The sequence below is a fragment of the Hypanus sabinus genome, chromosome 23 (genome assembly GCF_030144855.1).
Source record: "Hypanus sabinus isolate sHypSab1 chromosome 23, sHypSab1.hap1, whole genome shotgun sequence".
NCBI lineage: Eukaryota > Metazoa > Chordata > Chondrichthyes > Myliobatiformes > Dasyatidae > Hypanus > Hypanus sabinus.
Genome location: NC_082728.1, coordinates 26,238,862 through 26,261,229, shown reverse-complemented (window position 1 = coordinate 26,261,229; position 22,368 = coordinate 26,238,862). Strand labels below are relative to the sequence as shown.

General features: G+C 40.1%; 1 protein-coding gene and 1 non-coding gene across 2 annotated transcripts in view; both read right to left on the bottom strand.

Moving 5' to 3' along the window:
- Positions 1-22,368, bottom strand: part of kif19 (kinesin family member 19) — a 207,603-nt gene that overhangs the window by 112,212 nt on the left and 73,023 nt on the right. The gene's annotated exons all lie outside the window — the stretch shown is intronic.
- On the bottom strand, positions 3,929-4,030 carry LOC132380358 (U6 spliceosomal RNA). The gene has a single exon (XR_009507744.1). It is a non-coding gene; the product is annotated as a U6 spliceosomal RNA (small nuclear RNA).

The window sequence follows — 22,368 nt, the reverse complement described above, 5'->3', positions numbered from 1 at the left end:
CATACATCGTAAAAAGCAGCAGTCCCAACACCAACCCCTGTGGAACTCTACTGGTAACTGGCAGCCAGCCAGAATAGGATTCCTTTATTCCCACTCTCTGTTTCTTGCTGATTAGCCAATGCTCCACCCATGCTAGTAACTTTCCTGTAATTCCATTTGTTCTTATCTTTCTAAGCAGCTTCTTGTGCGGCACCTTGTCAAAGGCCTTCTGAAAATCCAAGTACACCACATCTACTGCATCTCCTTTGTCTACCCTGCTTGTAACTTCCTCAAAAAATTGCAGTAGGATTTTTCTTTCAGGAGACCATGCTGGCTTTGGCCTTTCTTGTCATGTGCCTCCAGGTACTCCGTAATCTCATCCCTAACAATCAATTCCAACAGCTTCCCAACCAGTAGTGTCAGGCTAACAGTTCTATAGTTTCCTTTCTGCTGCCTCCCACACTCCTTAAATAGCGCAGTTTTCCAGTCATCCGGTACAATGCCAGAATCTATCGATTCTTGAAAGATCATCATTGATGCCTCTGCTGTCTCTCCAGCTACTTCCTTCAGGACCCAAGGGTGCATTCCATCAGGTCCAGGAGATTTATCCACCCTCAGACCATCAAGCTTCCTGAGCATCTTCTCAGTCATAATTTTCACTGCACATACTTCACTTCCCTGACACCCTTGAATGTCCGGTATACTGCAGAAGTCTTCCACTGTGAAGACTGATACAAAATACACATTCAGTTCCTCTGTCATCTCTGCGTCTCGCATTACAATATCTCCAGCATCATTTTCTATTGGTCCTATATCTACCCTCAGCTCTCTTTTACCCTTTATATACTTAAAAATCTTTTAGTATTTTCTTTGATATTAGCCACCGACTTCCTTTCATAATTAATCTTTTCCTTCCTAATGACCTTCTTAATTTCCTTCTGCAAGTTTTAAAAACTTCACAATCCTCTATCTTCCCACTAGTTTTGGCTTCCTTGTATGCCCTCTCTTTTGCTTTTATTTTGGCTCTGACTTCACTTGTCACACACGGTAGTGTAGGCAAATTGTAGGGGGTCCAGTCCAGGTAGTAGTATGCTGCAGATGTAATCCTTGACCAACCTCTCAAAGTATTTGCCTATTATTGAGGTAAATGTGACAGGACACCAGTCATTCAGACATGTTACCTCAGTCTTTTTATGTACAGGGACAAAGGTAGAGGTTTTGAAGCAGGAGGGCACTCTGCACTGGGAGAGGGAGTGATTAACAATGTCTGAAAGCACGCCAGCCTGTTGTGCCGCACACATTCTGAGTGACCGCCCTGGGCTGGTGTCCGGTTCCAGAGCGTTGCGGCTGTTCACTCATTGGAAACATCGGTGTACTTCAGCCTCAGAGATGACCAAGGTGCAGGTCGCATCGACGGCTCTCCTCGGGGGCTCAGTGTCAGCGGCATCAAACTAAGCGCAGAAAAGATTTAGCTCTTCTGGTAGAGAGGCAGCAATGTGGGCAGCACCATTGTGTTTAACTTTGAAGTCTGCAATAATGTGCAGGTCTTGCCATAAGCTGCGTGTGTTGTTGGTGGAGAGTTATGGCTGAATTTTGTCCTTGTATTGTCATTTCGCTGCCTGATGACCTTACGTAGATCATAGCTGTATTTCTTGAGTTTCTGTTAGTTACTGGTGGCAAAAGCTCTGTTTCACACTGTCAGTGCAACACGCACAGGACTGTTGATCCAGGGTTTCTGGTTTGGATAGACCCTGACCAATATCAGGGTCAGGCTTGTTCCACTATTTACAGAATTGCGCCATTTGATTTACTTTAACTTTGCATTAACAATAAGTAGGTGCAGCTATAAGAGTGAATGACCAAAGCAACTACCTGGAAATCTCTATCTTCCTTTAGTTTGATATCGTAGCTGTGTAAAGCTCACTATCAACATTTTCAAAACCTCTGGCCATTTTAATGCTTTATTATTCCTTTTGTTTCAGCTTTTCCCACCACATCACCAATTCTAAGATATTCTAAGAACACCTACTAGAGTTCAATTTAGAATAGCTATTACAGGATCTGAACCCAAGCAAAGATATTTACTTTATTCTACCAGGAATAGCAAGGAACTCCTAACATACATTGCTTATGTGATGATTTCATCATGTTTTCTGACCAGGTGATTTGTACATATCATACATAAAATATTCCATGTTCTGTTCTGGTAACACTATCTTTTATTCATCTCCTATCTTTTTGGTGTCCAGTAGTTTTTACCAACTTTCAGTTGTCTTCTCTGATATTCTCAGGTTCTAATCCAAGGTTATTTACTGACATGAAATTTTAACTGGTTTTCTCTCCTCGAGTGTTGTCTGCCTGCTGAGTACTTCTAAGGGTTTCTGCTTAGCCTTGTTAATCAGGTGAACAGTTTCATTTTTGAAACCTATATGCAACCTTGCACCTAAGCACCTATAGGTGTTTTCCAAACCTATTTCTTAGCTTCCCTCAAATTAATTTGACTCCTTGATTATCTAAGACCCTTTCTCTCTACAGCTTTGTCTCATTATACTTTTTTGTTGCTTTAAATATCAAATAGGCTAGAATGTTTGCAGAGTCATAGAACAGTACAGTACAGAAAAAGGCCTTTTGGCCTATCTAGTTCATGCCGAACTATAAACTTGCCTAGTGCCAGTGATCTGCACCTGGACTATAACCCTCCATAACCCTCCCATTCTATCTACTGAAATCGAACCAGATTCCAGAATTTCTGCTGGCAGCTCATTCCATGCTCTCACCAACCTCCGAGTAAAGAAGTTCCCCTTTCACCGTTAACCCACGACCTCTAGTTCTAGTCTCACCCAACCTCAATGGAAAAAGCCTGCTTGCATTTACCATATCTATACCCCTCATAATTTTGTATACCTCTACCAAATCTCCCCTCATTCTTATATACTCCAGGGAATAAAGTCCTAACCTATTCAATCTCTCCCTATAACTCAAGTCCTCAAGTCTTGGCAATAATCCTTGTAAATGCTCTCTGCACTCTTTCAAACTTATTGATGTATTTCCTGTTGGTAGGTGACATGATCTGCACACAATACTTCAAATTAGGCCTCACCAATGTCTTTACAACTTCAACATAACACCCCAACACCTGTACTCGAAACTTTGATTTATGAAGGTCAATATGCCAAAAGCTTTCTTTATGATCCTATCTACCCTCTGATGGCACTGTCATGCAATTCTGAATCTATGTTCTCAGATCCCTCTGTTCCACCACACTCCTCAATGCCCTGCTCTCTGTGTAAGACCTACTCTGCCTGGTCTTACCAAAGTGCAACACCTCACACTTGTCTGCATTAAATTTTATCTGCCATTTTTCAAGCCCATTTTTCCAGCTAGTCGTGATCCTGCTGTAACCTTTAACAACCTTCTTCGCTGTCTATTATACCCCTAATCTTTGTGTTATCTGCAAATTTGTGGATCCCATTTACTGCATTAGCATCAAGATTATTGATATAGATGACAAACTACAACAGACCCAGCACTGTGGCACATCTCTTGTCACAGATCTCCAGTCAGAGAGGCAACCACCTACTATCACTCTCTGGCTTCTCCTGCAAAGCCGATGTCTAATCCCATTACCTCACCTTAAACGCCAAGAGATTGAACCTTTTTGACGAAACTCACATGTGGGACCTTGTCAAAGGCCTTATTAAAGTTCACAAAAACAACATCCACTGCTTTGCCTTCATCAATTTTCCTGGTAACTTCCTTGAAAACCTCTATAAGTTCGATTAGACACGGCCTACAACCTACCAGCACAAAACCATATTGACTATCCTTAACCAATCCCAGTCTTTCCAAAAACTTATAAATCCAGTCTTTTAGAATACCTTTCCAATAACTTACTCACTACTGGTGTCAGGCTCAATGACCCATAATTTCCCAGCTTTTTTTTCTTTTTAAAAAAACGCTTCACGAATTTGCATGTCATCCTTGCGCAGGGGCTATACTAATCTTCTCTGTATCATTCCAATTTTAGTATATGTGCTGCCAAAGCGAGCACCCAGCTTATTTTTAGAGCCTTTCTAGACAATGGAACAGCATTAGCCATCCTCCAATGCTCTGTCACCTCACCCTTTGTTAAGGGTGTTTTAAATATCATTTAAATAACTTATTAATTCATAAACTTGGTAGCAGTCATCGCTTGATTATGTTTCCTCTCTTTTTAGTCTTTTTCAGTTTTGTTCTCAAACAGATCATTAGCATATTTTAAATTGTTACATTTACATTAACCACCATATATGAGAAGAACTGTAAAAACTTAGGCTTAAGGCAGGCTGTGTTTTAATTTTACACCCAAGCAGATATCTAGTCTGAACCAATCTAGTTATGATTTAGCTTCTTTTCAATAGAGGACCCCATCAATATTCAGCAATCTTAGTTGTAATAACTAGTTTTCAAAAGAGTAATTGTGGCCATTGGTGCTAAAAGTAAATGAAGTAATAGAACATTGAAATAAAACAAGTGTAATGCAGAAAATTATTATGAAATCTAATATAATACAAAGGAACATAACTGAATCTATTAGCTTAAAATGATAGTACTCATTAGCTACTTGTATCTTGGTTCCCCTGCAAGCCAAAGATACTCAATAAATTCAATACATCCATTAGTAGGCAAGTACTGTCAGGATGGAAAAAGTCAAGAGTCATACTGATGTTCTAATCAGAGGAAAAAGCCTGATAATAAGTTAGAACCTAATTTCGTTCCACAGAATCAATTGCAAATTATACGTTTCATTCTACAATAAATTTTACCCCTTGTTAAACTTGCATGAGAACAGATCAATCATGCCTATTGAAGCTGCTTTCCAATAGAAGTTTCTAATGACAATTTCCAACTAATTCAGCATTTGCTTATCTGGTACTAGCATCGACAAAGATTATTGCCAAGATGTTGGATGCCCCTTGAACTACAGTTAGTTCTCAGTGGCCAGGAAAGCATTGTAATACAATGCAGTGAGCTTATCCAATCATTTTTCAATGATCACACTAATAATCGGCAATTTCCTGCCAATTCTTTAAAACTTCATCTATGCTAATAAATGCTGCAATATCTCACAACCAAAGTATTTCAAGGACATAAAAAACCCTGGAGAGACATAAAATGAGAAAACTATGCAATAAAGAATCTCTGAAGCCCAACGTGGTTTACCACCTGAAGAACAACAGAAACCCTCGGTATTTTTGGAGGGTATAACAAGATACAAAAGATGCCGTGAATAAAGCTAAGACAAAATCAACACATCCACTGCATTTGTTGTTGCCTTAGCAATGAATCACTGAGGCTGAATGTGACTGCTCCATCTGAGGGTATTTGTATCACCCAGAAAGAATGCCCCATATAGAAATGTAAAATTTAGGTGCCATGGTAGCATAGCGGTTAGTGCAACGCTATTACAGCTTGGGATGTCAGAGTTTGGAGTTCAATTCCAGTGCCATCAGTAAGGAGTTTGTATGTTCTCCCATGAGCTCTAGTTTCCTCCCATAGTCCAAAGACATACCAATTAGTAGGTTAATTGCTCATTGTAAACTGTCTAGTGATTTGGCTAGTGTTAAATAATGGGTTACTGGGCGCAAGGCTTGTTGGGCTGGAAAGGTCTGTTCCATACTAAATCCCTAAATAAAAGCATTTTGCCCAGAAGCCACCGCTGCTCCCTGCCTAAGTCCAATATGACTTAGGGCGCTGCTGGGATCAGGATGAAAATAGCTGCAAGAATGGGCAACATGCCCAGGAGTCAGGCAACTGCCATCTGCTATCTCTTAGTGTTCGGCTTCAGTTAGAAATGGTACACAAAAAAAAAACACATTGAGGATGGTTGTTGATGGTTGTAACTTTGTTAAATTACTGAGTCTCTCTGCAACCAACCATTGCTCATGTCAGGAGAAGCAAATTAGGTACCATCTTCCAAAGAGGTTTGCAGCATGTCACTATACTCCATGAAACTTGTAATGCTAACTTCAAAAGCAATAGCCAATGCAGAATACAGGGAGTTGATCAACTCCCTGTTTACTGATAAAGAATATTTTAAAGTTGTCAGCCTTTTGAGCATTTTCCAATTCCGATTCTCCCCCTAATCTAGAGGCAAAGCAGAGTTCCTTTTTTAACAGAATACCTCCCCCCTTGATAACTGATGCCTAACAATCTATGCTTATTGCCTACATCTCAGACTGAATATATTGAAGATGAAGAGCCTCGTGTGGGTTTTATGGGTATTTCCCAACATGACCTCGTAACAGGCAGTACTCAAGTGCAATGGTGCTGTGCTAAGGGAGCAACTGTATTGAGAGGAAGGTCGGCCTGAGCCAGTTGAGGTAGTGCCAGACCAAAGGAGGTGTCTGGGAGAAGACACACTATGAGGGATGCTGGATCAATTCTCAATTAACCAGTTTTAAAACATTTATTCATTCTTCAACATCTGGGCATCACTAGCATTTGGTGCCCGACTTTACCAGCTCCTGAGAAGATGATAGCAAGCCAGCAGTTCCAGCAATGAGGATCAGGGTGGTGAATTGAATCTGAGGTGCTGGTGATCCCACAAACCCTGTACCTAGTAAGTGGCCACTAAGTGTATGCTCATGGTCTTCTGCTGCTGTAGCCCATCTAGTTCAAGGTTCAGCATGTTGTACGTTCAGAGATCTTCTTCTGCCCACCACTGTTGTAATACGTGGTTACTGTCACCTTCCTGCCAGCTTGAACTAGTCTGGCCATTCTCTTCTGACCTCTCATCAATAAGATGTTTTCACCCATGGAACTGCCACAACTGGATGTTCCTTTTTTGTTTTTCACACCATTCTCAGTAAACTCCAGAGACTATTATATGTGAAAATCCTAGGAGATCTGCAGTTTCTGAGATACCACCCCATCGGGCACCATCAGTCATTCCACAGTCAAAGTCACTTAGGTCACATTTCTTCCCCATTATGATGTTTGGTCTGAACAACAACAGAACCTCTTGACCAAGTCTGCATGCTTTTATGCAATGTTGTTGCTACATGATTGGCTGATTAAATATTTGCAACAAGCAGGTGTATAGGTGTACCTAATAAAGTGACCACTGAGTGTATATGAAATTGTCCAATTCAAGTTCACTCTGTGTGTAACTAAAGTCACTGCCTCTATTTGATTTGTTTCTAAAAAATGAAGTTATTGAGATCTGTTCCTAAGCTTGTCACTCCCTTTGTAACTTGTTTAACCAAGCACATTTCTAACAAAAGAAAATTGTGAGCAGGCTATCCTTTATCACTGAGTACATTTAGTGTTGAATATCAAGAAGAAATGAAGAGAATTAAGTTAAATACTCACAATTTGTTACTCAATACACCAATATAACTGAAATAAAGATGTATAATAAAATAACTGAAGCCCAAAGGAAAGGAATGGGTGTGCAGTCTTACTTTAATTTGCCTTGCACACAGAAAAAGCAAAGGGACATGTTTCAAAGTAAATTCCAGCATTTATTTGTTAGGCAGCTACTTGTCTGCCCTCCTTACCATTGATTGAAATGAAAATGAGAAAGAGAAAGAAATATTATCAACAATTTTATAAATCATTAAATAATTGCCATGTTAAGTTTATTTGCATCCTAAAGCACTCTTAATGAATTCTGTTATCCCTAAAGATGCCTTTAGAATTACTCTGAATTTCTGAATTCACCACTAGTTGGAAAGTGATTATTTTCTTATTACTGTGATCTGCAAGCTGAAATACAAGTTTTATTGATCATTTTTTTTCAGCTCTCCACCCATGAAAGAAGCAATCAGCTGAAATTGTCAGACATAAGGAACAAAGTGAGGGAAAGTATTATTTCAATGCCTTTTCCCCAGAGCTATTTATAACAACTGTCAGCAGCAGCCAGCCACTACAACATAAGGTACTGGTATTGCTATGACTTTAGACAGCTTTATCTTTATAGAAAGTGTTCAAATTAATCAAAGAATGCATGTTATGTATTTCAGGAAGTTTGTTACCTTTTTAAAGAACAACTTAAATTTATTGAATATCCTTAACAGCATCCCTGGAACTTTTCAAAGGCACAGGGCAATGTGACCACGTTCTTTTCCTCAACACTGGTAATAGCAAATATGGAGTATTAATACTCAGTGGGGAAGAGGTGGAATTATTCAGAGTACAAATAGAGACATGAAGTTAAATCCCTTACTCTTTCTTGCTTAACTCCTTCTCTCTGCATCCTCACTATGTTTAAAATGACCAAATGTTTTTCAACCTGTTTTAAACAGAACTTTTTGGGGATTAGATCATCTCATTACTTTCAGCCTTCCCTTCACAGAAGTGTTACAGTACTATTTAGCCTGTTGACTCTGTACCAAACCCTGTGTAAATCAATTCAGCTGGTCCCACCTCCAGCACCCTGTAAATCTTTCCTTTCACATACTATAACCTTTTCCGTTTCAAATGTTGCAATTGAACCTGCTTCCAACACTAACCCTAGCAGTACATTTAAGATTCTTATCACCCACTCCATAAAAATTTTCCTCATGTCATTTTTGGTTCTTTGCCAATCGCCTTTGATCTAAGTCAACTGTGCTCCACCACTGGAAATAATTTCTCTCCACTTAGTCTATATGCTTCACAGTTTTAAATATCTTTATAGCGCCCCTTGACCTGCTTTGTTACCAGGAAAACAACCACTGCCTCTCTACTCTGTCCACAAAACTCAAGTCCCTCATCTCTGAAGTTTAGAGAGTATGCTCTGCATCCTTCCATCTCTGAAGTTTAGAGAGTATGCTCTGCATCCTTCCATCTCTGAAGTTTAGAGAGTATGCTCTGCATCTTTCCATCTCTGAAGTTTAGAGAGTATGCTCTGCATCCTTCCATCTCTGAAGTTTAGAGAGTATGCTCTGCATCCTTCCATCTCTGAAGTTTAGAGAGTATGCTCTGCATCTTTCCATCTCTGAAGTTTAGAGAGTATGCTCTGCATCCTTCCATCTCTGAAGTTTAGAGAGTATGCTCTGCATCCTTCCATCTCTGAAGTTTAGAGAGTATGCTCTGCATCCTTCCATCTCTGAAGTTTAGAGAGTATGCTCTGCATCCTTCCATCTCTGAAGTTTAGAGAGTATGCTCTGCATCCTTCCATCTCTGAAGTTTAGAGAGTATGCTCTGCATCTTTCCATCTCTGAAGTTTAGAGAGTATGCTCTGCATCCTTCCATCTCTGAAGTTTAGAGAGTATGCTCTGCATCCTTTCCAAGTCCTTCACGTCCTTCCTCAATGTGGTGTCATCCACCTAACCCAGGTGGAAGGTTGAATCGCTGCAAGTGCTAAGCTGATTTGGTGAGATCGAGACCATCTTCGTGCTGCGCAGACCAAGCGTGCCACTGTACCGGCATCTGGGTCTTAGAGTGAGGCACTACCTGGTGCTTGGATAATTTAAGCATCGGCCCAGATAGACTGGGATTCAAGTGTCGGGGGCGGAGGCAAGGATCGGGCTGATTTCGCTGGCTCTCTCCATGGTGCTGAGGCTGTGAACTGTCTCAACTGCGGTGCATTTTTGTGATGAATTGGAACAGAGGCTTGGGCCTACTCCGGCTGCTCTGGCAGCGGATCTGGGACGCAGTCTGGTTCAGAATTCTGTTGACTTGCTCCTATTGTTTGCGTGATTTGTGTATGTTTTTTCTTTCTCTTTCTCTACATAGTGGTTTTGGTCTTAGTTATTTGTGTTTCTTGCTTTGTGGCTGTCTGTAAGCAGAGAAATTTCAAGGTGTATAATTTATACATTCTATGATAACAAATGTACTTTAATCTTTGAATCTTGAATAAATTGCAGTATTGAGTAGAGGAAAAAAAATCAAAAGCAATATCCTAATTAAGTCAAAACCAAAGTTTTCAAAGGTTTCAATGTGACTTTCATGCTCTTCTTTTCTGTGATACTTTATTTGTTCTTGTATCTATTATTTCTAGGTATCCTGTTTACTTTGTGAACTTCATGTGAACAAGGAACTTCATTGCACCCTGGTGTAAATGACAATAAACAACTGAATCTAAATCTGATAAAGCTTATACTTTATTCTCAATACGTTCTCATTTGTCCTGCCATTTTCAATCAACTACACGTAAGTACTGCAAGGTTGTTCTATTTCTTCAGCCATTTACAATTGTGCCTTCTAGCTTATATTGCCGTCTTACCAAAATATAATATTTCATGTTGTCAGCATTATTAATTTCATCTGTCACATCTACATCCATTCCACGAACCTGCTACCTGCTTTTTGAATTCAATTACCATCCTTATCTCAGTTTACCATCTGTCCAATTTTTGTGTTATCTGCAAATCTAGAAATTGTGGCCTATGCCTCGGAGCTCAAATCATTAACTTTAAATAGCAAATGTAGTGAGCACCTGAGCAACTCACTCAAAACACAAGACAATTTAGGATGAAGGAAAACAATTTTCATTACCATTCTCCGTTTCCTGTTAGGTAGCTTTAACATCTATACACTTTGAAAACTCGTAGCTTGTAAAGCCCAGTCTCATCACTATTTAGCACAGAATTGCTCCCCGTTCCATTCCTCTTCTATAGTCCTAGGTTTCACACTTCTGGTCTTCATGTGGGCCAACGAATTAGAAATAGCTTTAAACTACAGAAACTTAGTTTCAGTAGATTACAAGCCTTCCATAACAACACTTTAGTTCTCAGCTTGAATGGTAGAATAACTTGCAATCCCCACATAAGGCAACCTCCATCAAAGGCTAGTTAAAATGGGGGAGCTGGGATTTCTGCTGTACATTCCAGCCACCTTAGGTGGTCATGTTGACCCGAGACAGTGTGTTGTCTTTTCTGGTTTCCCTTTGAATCATCTCGGCCGTAATAGGGAGACTTTCAACTTGCGTTAGGGAGAATACGTCAAAAGAAGTGTTCTCTTTTGTAAATTTTTTAGGTACTTCCTTTTGGGACAACTCATCAGCAATTCCATGATTAGTCATTTTCTTGAATACGATCTTGTAATTGTGTCCTTTAGGAAAGAGAATCCATCTCTGCATTCCTACCCCTGCTTTTTGTGGAATGCCCTTCTATGCATTGAAAATAATCAGTAATGAGGGTGTAATACTCTGTAAGGTTTCACTGCTAATGTAATGGTTTCTCTGTAGCAGCAGTGTTTGGGTTATGACTATTGATAACGGGGGCTTTGGAATGTGTGCCGTCCAATAAACAGGGTGTTGTTTCTTTCTTGTGTGTCTGAGAGGAGAGAATCATGGTCTTTTGTCGTCGAGAGATGAAGAGAGAAGACGTGAGAGGAGCAAGCTGGTAGACCACCGGATGGAGTGGACTTGGAGTGAGGGTCCAGGAGTTGACGATGCTCGGAGGAAATCGATGGGGATTTCAAGGACAGAAAACCATGAGCTCCAACGTGCACAATAGACTGTTTCATGAAAATGGACCCTTTTACTTTTTGTTTCTATAGTAACTCTACAGTCAAATTAAGAATTATAAAACTCAATTGTTTAGTTGCATATTTTGTACCATCTTCCTTTTGGGACAACTCATCAGCAATTCCATGATGAGTCATCTTCTTGAATACGATCTTGTAATTGTGTCCTTTAGGAAAGAGAACCCATCTCTGCATTCCTACCGCTGCTTTTTGTGGAGATACTGAGTTGTAACAAGGGAACACATCATGCACACAAATGAGATTTCACCAGTTTTCAGGGGGCAATGACTGTCTTCCCCTAGACCAGGGGTCAGCAACCTTTACCACTGAAAGAGCCACTTGGACCCGTTTCCCACAGAAAAGAAAACACTGGGAGCCGCAAAACCCGTTTGACATTTAAAATGAAATAACACTGCATACAACGTTTTTTTTGCCTTTATGCTATGTATAAACAAACTATAATGTGTTGCATTTATGAAATTGATGAACTCCTGCAGAGAAAACGAAATTACATTTCTGCATGCAACAAAAACATTTTGAACTCCGAAAAAAAGACGTTGGGTTGAAGGTTACTTTTAAGTAAAATACTCAACGTCTATTTGAGTCCTTCTTGTATTTATGAAAAACGCCAAACTTAAATTTGCCGCCAGCAGCAAACCAAAAATAACATCAGCCAGCTGTCACCCTGAAAAATAAAAGGACTATTTCACTGAACAATGAAAAAATATGAATATACATAAAATAATAGGCAATTAAAATATTTATCATACTTGGTTAATGGGATTTCTGCTCCTGGACCTCAGCGCACAGCGTCTGCACATCAGGGCTGTATGACGTCACCTTCATCTTTACACAGGATCGCAAGCTGTCATCTGTGAGGCATGCGCGATGTTTGTTTTTAATAAAGTTCATGTTGGAGAACACCTGCTCACATACATATGTGGATCCAAAGATCGACAGGACTCCAAGCGCATACTTTTTCATGTTTACATAAATGTCGGGCATAGCATTCCATGTTTCGAACACAAGTTTGTCCGGTTTTGGAAGGTTTTCAATATCACTCCATTTGTGATTCTGAGCAAGAACGGCCTTCTGACGGGCAACATCTTCAAGGTCTGCTGTCAAGCGTCTAAACTTGGACACCCATATGTCTTTGTCGGCTATGTCGGCCAGTTCCATCTCAAGATCAGGTTGACTCACACCTGCCAATGCAGTCGTATTCAGTAGGGAAGGATCGATGCTTAAGGGAGTGACCGGGAAGGATAATGTGTTTTTTTCCTCTCTGAACTCACAGAAGCGTTTCCCAAACGATGTTTGCATTGCGATGATTGCAGAATGTAAATACTCCGAAATTATCATGTCATGACCTTGTTTGAACTCTCTCAAATTGGGGAAGTGAGACAAAGTGCCTTTCTGTAAATCTCTGGCAAGCACTGTCAACTTGCGCTCGAATGCCAAAACATCCTCCAACATGTGCAGGGCTGTGCGTCCTTTCCCCTGAAGAGCTGTGTTCAGCGTGTTCAGGTGCGCTGTCATGTCTACCATGAAGTGTAGCTTTTCCAGCCACTCTGGCTGTTCCAGCTCAGGAAAGGTGAGCCCTTTGCTGCCCAGGAAAGTTTTCACTTCTTCCAGACACGCGACAAAGCGTTTCAGCACCTCCCCTTTGGACAGCCACCGGACTTTGTTGTGCAGCAGGAGATCAAAATATGCGCTTTCCATCTCGTCCAGTAAAAAACGGAATTGACGGTGATTTAAACTTTTTGCCATTATTTTATTGACAATCTGAATGACAACATCCATTACTTCTGTGCATTCCGGAGGAAATGTTTGAGCGCACAGTGCCTCTTGGTGCAAGATGCAGTGAAAAGTCAGCAGCTTTCTGTCCAGCGACTTCTGCAGTAAAGCCACAAATCCCTTGTGCGTTCCCGTCATATTCGGAGCCCCATCAGTAGCTACTGACACCAGATGGGTGGTCTTTATTCCTTTGGCTCTTAAACAATTCAAGACAGCCTCACAGATGTCCTCCCCCCGTGTTTGGTCTTTTAGAGGTATCAACTCAATCAGTTCTTCCTGTGGCCCGGCAGAGTTTACATACCGGCAGAACAACGCTATTTGTTCAATATCACCTTTGTCTTTAGACTCGTCACAGGCAATCGAGTAGGCCACAGCTGAATTGATGTCTTTAATTTGCTGTCTTGTGATGTCTTCTGCCATTTTTATGGTTCTGTCTTTGACAGTCTTTGCAGAGAGGGGCATATCCCTGATTTTCTGCACAATTTCACTCTTGTTTTTAAAGTCCGTGAATAGATGTTCTGAAATCTTAATGAAAGATTCTTTTATATATTCACCATCTGTAAACTGCTTCCCGTGCCTGACTATTTCCTGAGCGGCAATATAACTGGCGTATGTCGTTGATTTTCCAGACTTCATCCATTTCTGGAAATGATTTTTGCTCAGATCAACCTTCCGCATCAGTTCCGAAACGGCTTTTTTTCTCTCATCTCCATCCGGATATTTTTGAGCAAAGGCTGCATGTTTACTCTGGAAATGCCTTGCGACATTTGACTTTTTGTTGTTTGCTAGTTTCTCATTGCATATTAAGCATACCGGTAATCCAGTCTCGTCAACAGTGAAAGCAAATGAATCTGTCCACGTATCATTAAACGTTCTGTTTTCTTCAGTCACTTTTCTTTTTTTAGAATTCTCCATAGTTGGCTTACCTTGGATCGAAAAATTAAAGAAATCGCGCACTGGCGGGTGTCAGGTATTGGCAGTGGTGACGTATATTAATAGCGATAAAAACACGTTGTAGCGGTGTGCTCACGCAGTCAGTAAACTGCAGTCGAATAACTTTATTCGAACTAAACAGCCTTGCTTTTAAGCCTCCCTCAACCCAGCCCCCATGGACGCAGATGCTGCAAAAGACGCGTACTCACAAACCCCCGTAGGCTATCTCCCTTAGCCGGAATGCTGGCTAATTGTGAGCCGTTTCGGATGTGCCAGGAAATGTGTCGCCACACTTAGATTGTACAAGATCACCATAATCTTCAAATTTAGAATTACATTTCAAAAGCTAACAAACTAACATAAAATACATTTTAATTAAATACTGACCAATTATTTCCCAAAGCCACAGGGAGCCGCAGCACAGAGGTGAAAGAGCCACAAATGGCTCGGGAGCCGCAGGTTGCCGACCCCCGCCCTAGACTAACGCAGCCGGCCAAATCTGGAGATGACAAGGTAACCGCCCTCCCGTACAAGTACTGATTGAAACTTTTCACACTCCAAACGAGACTTAAGGCCTCTCTGTCGATCTGTGCATAATGTTTCTCTGCAGGGGTAAGGGAACATGATGCAAAGGCTATGGAGCATTCACTCCCATCACTCATAACATGAGACTTGACTGCACTTACACCATAAGGCAAGGCGTAACCGGCAAGCTTCACTGGATGATGTGGATCATAACGTGTGAGTACAGTCTCTGATGTCATCATTTCCTTTGTCTTTTGGAAAGCCATCTCATAATGCTATGTCCATTGCTATTTCTTCTGGATTTGTAGTAATGAGTTCAAAGGACACAGTACCTAGGTGTGACAGGAACCTGTTATACAAATTGATGAATCCTAAAAACCACACACAACTGTGACATGTACTTGAGGCGTCCGCCACTCCCTGAGTATTCTCAGCTCACTTGTGTAATCTTTGTGTATCAATGGTAAGTACTGCTTTGTTTCAAGAATTCACACATTCTGTGTTGTGCTTTGAGCTCATTATCTTCTCATCAGTGTTTGAGATTTTGGAGATGTTCCTTGCCATTCTTATCATCTAGTAACAATGATGTTATCCAGGTCACACTGAGTGCCTGGTCCATAGCCTTCTGCCAAGGTGCAGGTGCAGATGCTACTCCAAAAATAAGCCATCTCTGCATTCGTACTGCTGCGGTTAGTGAAACCCCGTTAAAGCACTGAAGTCCTTTGTGAGTGTTTATGGTGAGAAACACTTTGGACTCTTCTTCCATCTCTATCTGCAGGTAGACCTCAGCTAAGTCTACATTGCTTAGGTGTTTTCCTTCAGAAAGATTTGCAAAAATATCCTCTATCCTGGGCAGAGAGTATTCTTTTCGCTGAACACCTACACTCTGTCTGCCAGAGAAAGCAGGATCTTCCAGTAGCCACACATTTTAATTCCACGTCCCATTCCCATTCTGATATGTCTATCGATGGCCTCCTCTACTGTCAAGATGAAGCCACACTCAGGTTGGAGGAACAACACCCTATATTCTGTCTGGGTAGCCTCCAACCTGATGGCATAAACATTGATTTCTTTAACTTCCGTTAATGCTCCTCCTCCCCTTCTTACCCCATCCCTGATTTATTCATTTTCCCTCCCTTCCTTTTTTTCTCTCTCTCTGCCCATCACTCTTTGCCTGCTCTCCATCTCCCTCTGGTGCTCCCCTCCCCCTTTCTTTCTCCCTAGGCCTCCCGTCCCATGATTCTTTCCAGCTCTGCATCCGTTTTACCAATCACCTTTCCAGCTCTCAGCTTCACCCCACCCCCTCCTGTCTTCTCCTATCATTTCAGATTTCCCCCTCCCCCTCCTACTTTCAAATCTCTTACTATCTTTCCTTTCAGTTAGTCCTGACGAAGGGTCTCGGCCCAAAACATCGAATGTACTTCTTCCTATAGATGCTGCCTGGCCTGCTACGTTCCACCAGCATTTTGTGTGTGTTGCAGAGAGTATTGATTTACTTTCAGTACTGGGTTGATGGTGACCTTAAAATCACCACAGATTCTAGAAGACCCATTCTTCATGACTACTGGGACCCCTGGCAGGGCCCATGGGCTCCACTCAACTTTGGGAAGAATTCCTTCAGCCTCCATGTGATCCAGTTCTCTGGATGCTTTATCACAGATGGTATAAGGAACTGGATGGGGTTTTATAAAACTTGGATGTGACATTTTCATTTAACACTATTTTACCCTTGATATGCTTGAGTTTTCCAATGCCATTCTTGAACACTGCTCTAGCATCATCCAGTACCTTTCTTAATACATTTTCAGTTGACCTTATTACAGGGGATGTGGCATGCAAATAGTGGATGGATCTCCAATCAAGTTGTAGTTGTCTCAGCCAATCACAGCCCCCAAATGCTAGCCCATCTGGTTTTACCACATACAAGCTCAGTGCGGTTTGTTGGTTGTGGTATCTTACAGTTACAAATGTCATACCCAGAGTTTCTCCAGTATAAGTTCTTAGATGGATATCTGCAGGCTTCAGTTCAGTATCTTTTGAAACGTCATTCAAACTCATTTTGTGGAATGACTGAAACAGCTAAGCCACTGCCGAATTCCTTTCTTATTAAATTGCCATTCACTTCTGGTGTAAGCTTTATTGCTTGTCTATTGCTAGTTTTCACATTTAAATCTCAAAGCTACACAGCCCTGTGTCACTTTCACCATTATTAGATTGCTCATCAACACCATGCAGAGTAGTGCTCTTTTTGAAACTGCAATTAACTTTTTATCTTTTTCTCTTCCCTCAGCAGTCCATTTATTTTGTCTACCTGAGGTACTCTCTGTGTGCATGCTACTCCATTGCATTTTTTGCAAGTTTCTCTTTAAACCTGCATTTGTCTGAGCCCCTGCCACAACAGCATGATAATTTGTTTGGCATGTCAGTTTCTGTTGAGACATTGCAATTCTGTTCACACTCACTTTACTTCCAGACTGCAATTCAATTGCATCTCTGTTTGCTGTTTCCATTGATACAGCTATTTCAACTGTTCTTTTAAATGGGAGCTGTGCTTCAGTTAGGTGCTATTTTTGAGTGCTTCCACAAACTAAATGATCTCTCCGTGCATCATTAAGCCCATTACTGAACTGACAATGCTCAGACAATCTCTTCAATTAATGTGCAATGAAATGGACTCCCCTTCCTTTTAATTCCACTTATGAAACCTGAAGTGTTCTGCAATTAACAATGGTTTTGGTTCTAAATGTTCCTGTATTACTTTTAAGATATCAGCAAAGCTCATTTCAACTGGTTTGGTTGGAGCTGTCAAACTTCTTAGCAAACTGAATGCTTTCCCACCTAATGCATTCAGCAAAACAGGCAGCTGCTTTGCATTGACTATTTCATTTGCTTCAAAGTACTGCTCAATTTGCTCAGTATACTGTATATATTCTAGTTGTCTCTTATACAATCGAACATGTCTATCTTTCCAATGTAGCCAGCCATATCTGCTTCTTTTATTTATGATTATCACCCAGAACACGCTGTTTATGAACCCATGAATTCATCCATTTCCTGCCTTTTTTAAAAAAACTCTACCAATTCTGTCCCTACCTAAAGAAGCGCATGCTGCACTTTTTTTTTACTTGAATATTTCACTGAATTCTTTTTAACTCAAGCACTTCAATAGGTAGGTAGTTGTCTCAAGTTTGCTTAAAACTTTGTCGTCACCACCATTATGTTTTATAACTCTATAAATTAATTGAAAGAAAAATACAGGAGAACTGGGGATAAACGAGTACTTCTTAGTTTGATTTTTACTTTTAGCGAGGTGTGCAAGTATGTTGTGGTGGCAAGATGACATATGCCATTTACATACTTTTATGTATAACCCATAAATAAAGAATGCTTAACCAAACTATATATATATACAATATTAGTCAAATATTACTGAATTATTAACTACACAACACTCTCATTTAAGCCAGATGAGAATCTTTACTTCTGGCATTGTGAAACTCTCTCCAGTTCTTACAGCTGCAATAGATTTTTGCTCTGTAGGGGAGTCAGTGGTAATGGGAAACAGGCCAGAAAGTGAAGTTCTGTCTAAGAACTAAACAGCTAGCATTTTATTGAATGATGCAGCAGACCTCAGGGACCACATGGGCAACTCCTGCTGCTTTTTGGCATGTTCTTATAATTTTTAAAAAATGTGGCTATCGTGCCATACCTTTCAAAGATGTCATTAGGTGGCTCCCTTCCAGATTTAAACAAAAACACAGATAATAAAACTAATGGCAGAAATATACACTCGGATGCTAATTAACCAAAGTCAAGGATAAAAAAAGTCAATGGCACTGAGCCAGCAGCAGAATGTCAAGTCAAATTCTTCAATATTTGTAAGCTGCAACCCAAAATCTTTACACTAAAAGCATTTAACATCCATACCAAATGTTTCTTCCCATGAATTTCAAAAGATACTTCATGCAAAAAAAAGCAAATAATCTGAAAATAGTACAAGAGATAAAAATTACAACGTTCCGCCAAGGATTTTTTTGTATCCATAACATTAACCATTTGATAGCAGAAATAAAATTTCCCTAATGGTCCAATACTTCAATGTGGAAGATGGAAAGGAGATGGAAATTTTACTTGCATCCACTATGGCTATTCTAAGCTTCCCCAGAGAAGTTTTGGATGTCCAAGAAATGCTTGAAACAACCTTAACTTTTCACCTGGTTGAATCAAATTACAATATGTGAATTTACACTGGGAATAAACATAGTCTGAGGCATAAATTACAAAAAAAAAAATCCAAAAGCAGTCTTTGACTCAATAACACTGGATCAATAGACACAATGGTAAAAGAGACACTTTAAAATATAAGTAGCTATGTCTGCGGGGTGAATAAAATAAAGTCAAATATATTTTAAATAAATCTTCTCATTATCACAAAATATTAGTTAAACAAATCTTTTGGTGAAAGTAATGTTTGCACATTTTATTAGGCATTCAACTGATTACTTCTATCAATGAAATAACCTATCAGAAACATGAAGAACAAACCATTCAACCACTGGAACTGTTCAAAGAGGGCACAGCTAGACCATGACCTCGCTCCACTGTGATGTCCTTTGACAATTGTGAAAGAGCATCAGAGTCTCCACCTTAGGTGTGAACAACAAGGAGATTTAATATTATGGGACACCCTTATAAATAAAATAAGGTGGTACATTCTCTAAGTGGTATCAAACCCTTTCTTCCTTTAAGGTATCTGTACTCATGGAAGGAAAGTACGATTTTGCACATCCAATTCTAAAGCACGTTCTTTGTGAGTGGAAATTCTATGTGGTTACAGGGTGTGTAATCTTACTCTTATATCCTCTGGACATTATTGCAGGAGGCCATTCTGTGATATAAAAAACAGGTCCAAAGACTTAGAAAGTAGGAGCAGAATTAGTCTATTCTGCCAATCGTGTCTGCTCCGCCATTTGATCATTGCAGATTTATTTTCATTGTCAGCCCCATTCTTCTGCTTTCTCCCCATGACCTTTGAAGGGGAAAACTTCACTCACTCCATCACTGAACTGATCTGACTCACTTTTAAGGACTCTACAACTCATGTCCTTGATATTTATTGCTTTTTTTTATTTGCACAGTTTCTTGTCTTTTGCACATTGGTTTTTTGCCCTTCTTTGTGGTACACAGTTTTTCATGGATTCTCTTGCATTTCTTTGTATTTACTGTGATTGCCCACAAGAAAATTAATTTCAGGGTAGTATATGATGACATGCATGTACAAATGTACTTGAAAATAATCAAACTCAAAATATATAAAATGACCAGGCCTCCACAGCCATCTGCGTCAATAAATTTCACAAATTCACCCCTATCTAGCCAAAAGACCTCCTTATCTCTGTTCTCAAGGGACGTTCCTCTATTCAGAGGCTGTGCTCTCCGGTTCTAGATTCTCTCACTATTGGAAACTTTCTCCCAATGTCCAGTAGATTTCAATGAGGGCCACGCTCAATCTTCTAAACTCCAGTGAGTTCAGGCCGGAGTCATCACACGCTCCTCATATGTCCTTCCAGGCTACTGCAGGGTTCTGTTCCTGTAACCTATTTGCAACCTGGGCTATTTGCAAGTTGGAAATGCAGCTGCAAACTACATTCCCAGGCAGCAGAAGATGCCTGCAGCTGGCAGATCTATCCCACCGGTTTCCCAAATGCCCATCCATGTAGGCACAGGTTGTACTTAAATCAAGCGTTCATAACCTGGGGAGGATGTCTACTTTTACTTCCTTTGTTTGCACAGTATGATTAACATCCTGCCCAATTAAAATGTTCAATATTTGTTTAAAGAACAAAATCTTGAGATTAGAGCTGTGGCAATGGATATTGATTCATACTGTATATATTAAATCTAAGATCTTGCAACAAGTTTATCAGAGGCATTTTTCACAAAGAAATTGCAGCAGAAGAAAGCTACCAGAGATAAATTAGTCATGTTCTTTCTATATGCATGGAATCATTTATAATTAGATTATGAAACAAGGCCAATGAGAGCACGGAACAACAGGAGAGGTTAATCTGCTAATGGGGGAATGCAGGATACCGAGTTTAGAGCACGCGGGAGTTCCACTTGCCACCTGGAACTGGAAATAAGAGCTGGTCACACAATACACCCACTTATATTGTCCTGAAGAACAACTTGAATCTGCCATATGTGCCTGCGGCTAAAAGCAGCACATAAGCCCCATCTGAAAAAATTGCTATCGGTTTTGACAGGCAGTTGGCAGCCGACAGTTTAAAGCTCACTAATCCATAAAAAAACAATTCCATTAAAGTAATTATCTTTGGAGTACCCTGCAGTGTAATGAACAATCTTCTGTGCCCTCACCCTCAAGATGGATGTACTGGAGGATTCTACAAAGATTAAAGCAGTGGCAATATATTTATACAAGAGAAAAAATGAACAGAATTAATAATTCAAAGTAATGAGAATTATTACTCGTATTTATGTAATGTATCTAATGTACAAAACAACACAACAGCATAGTTAGAGTCATTAAATAGTCATTAATGGAATGAATAATAGGTAATCCTAATCTTGGTGTACAACAAGCATTTTGGGTTGGACACAATTTAATGACAAGAGAGATGATGAGAAGTTGAAGGTGAATAACAATTTGTACTTTTGTAGCAACCCTAACATTATGAGATGGTTGATAGTACAATGGATAGGGGTTATTTTATGCTCTTTCATTATAGACATTTGGCAAAAACAGTATGGTGTGATGGTGCCTGAGGTGCTACAGTCAGCCATGGCAGTAGCTATCTAAACCTTTAGTAAACCAATATCTAATTGAACCTTTGGTAAACAAAACTTCTTTTATCATTCTGCCCCTTGGACTTGGAAGGACAAGATTGGAGGAGGAACAGCTAAGGTGGGAGAGATTAAAGATTTTACTGCAAACTGGAACTGAAAGAAGAATTGAATCAAAAACTATACTTCCTTGCTGTTATTTGACTGGGAATGTTTAACATATTAACAGCTAAAATTAGCCCTTGTTGGTCACATTGTGTAGACCTATCAGATCTAAATGGGATAGATTTGGAATAGATATAGCAGCTATAAACCAGGCATCAATGAAGACCAACAGAAAATTATCAGCAATCTATCACAATCTAACCTCACACCCTGACATATCTTTTGCTCCATTGTTACCTTCAAACCAGTCAACCATTCCTTGTTCAGTGAAGAACAGAACTGAGTATGCTAACAACATCTACAGATGTACAGAGACAAAGGCCACCCTGGTGAATCTAAACTAAAGGACTACAAAAATCCCCTTCAGTGGAAATCACTCATAATATAATCAGATCAAAGGTTTGTACTCCTGTTGTGTTAACAATGATGAAAGATAATATGACTGCAAAGGAGAGGAAGATCTCCATTCTAAGCAAAGCACAACATGGCACAGCACTTAAACACAAAGGGAAAGAGTGATGTGTTTGCAGTGATCTTCAGCCAAGGACTTTGGTTATTTTTTCCATTATTTATTCATTTTCTGCATGTGGGCATCGTGACAAACCCAGCATTTAATGCCCACCATGAGCCACGTCCTTAAGCTGATGGACCCCTTCTGATAATGGCAGTTCCACAGAGCTGTTGACTAGGGACTTTCAGGAGATTACCTTGGTCCTCCTGTGAATTTACCAA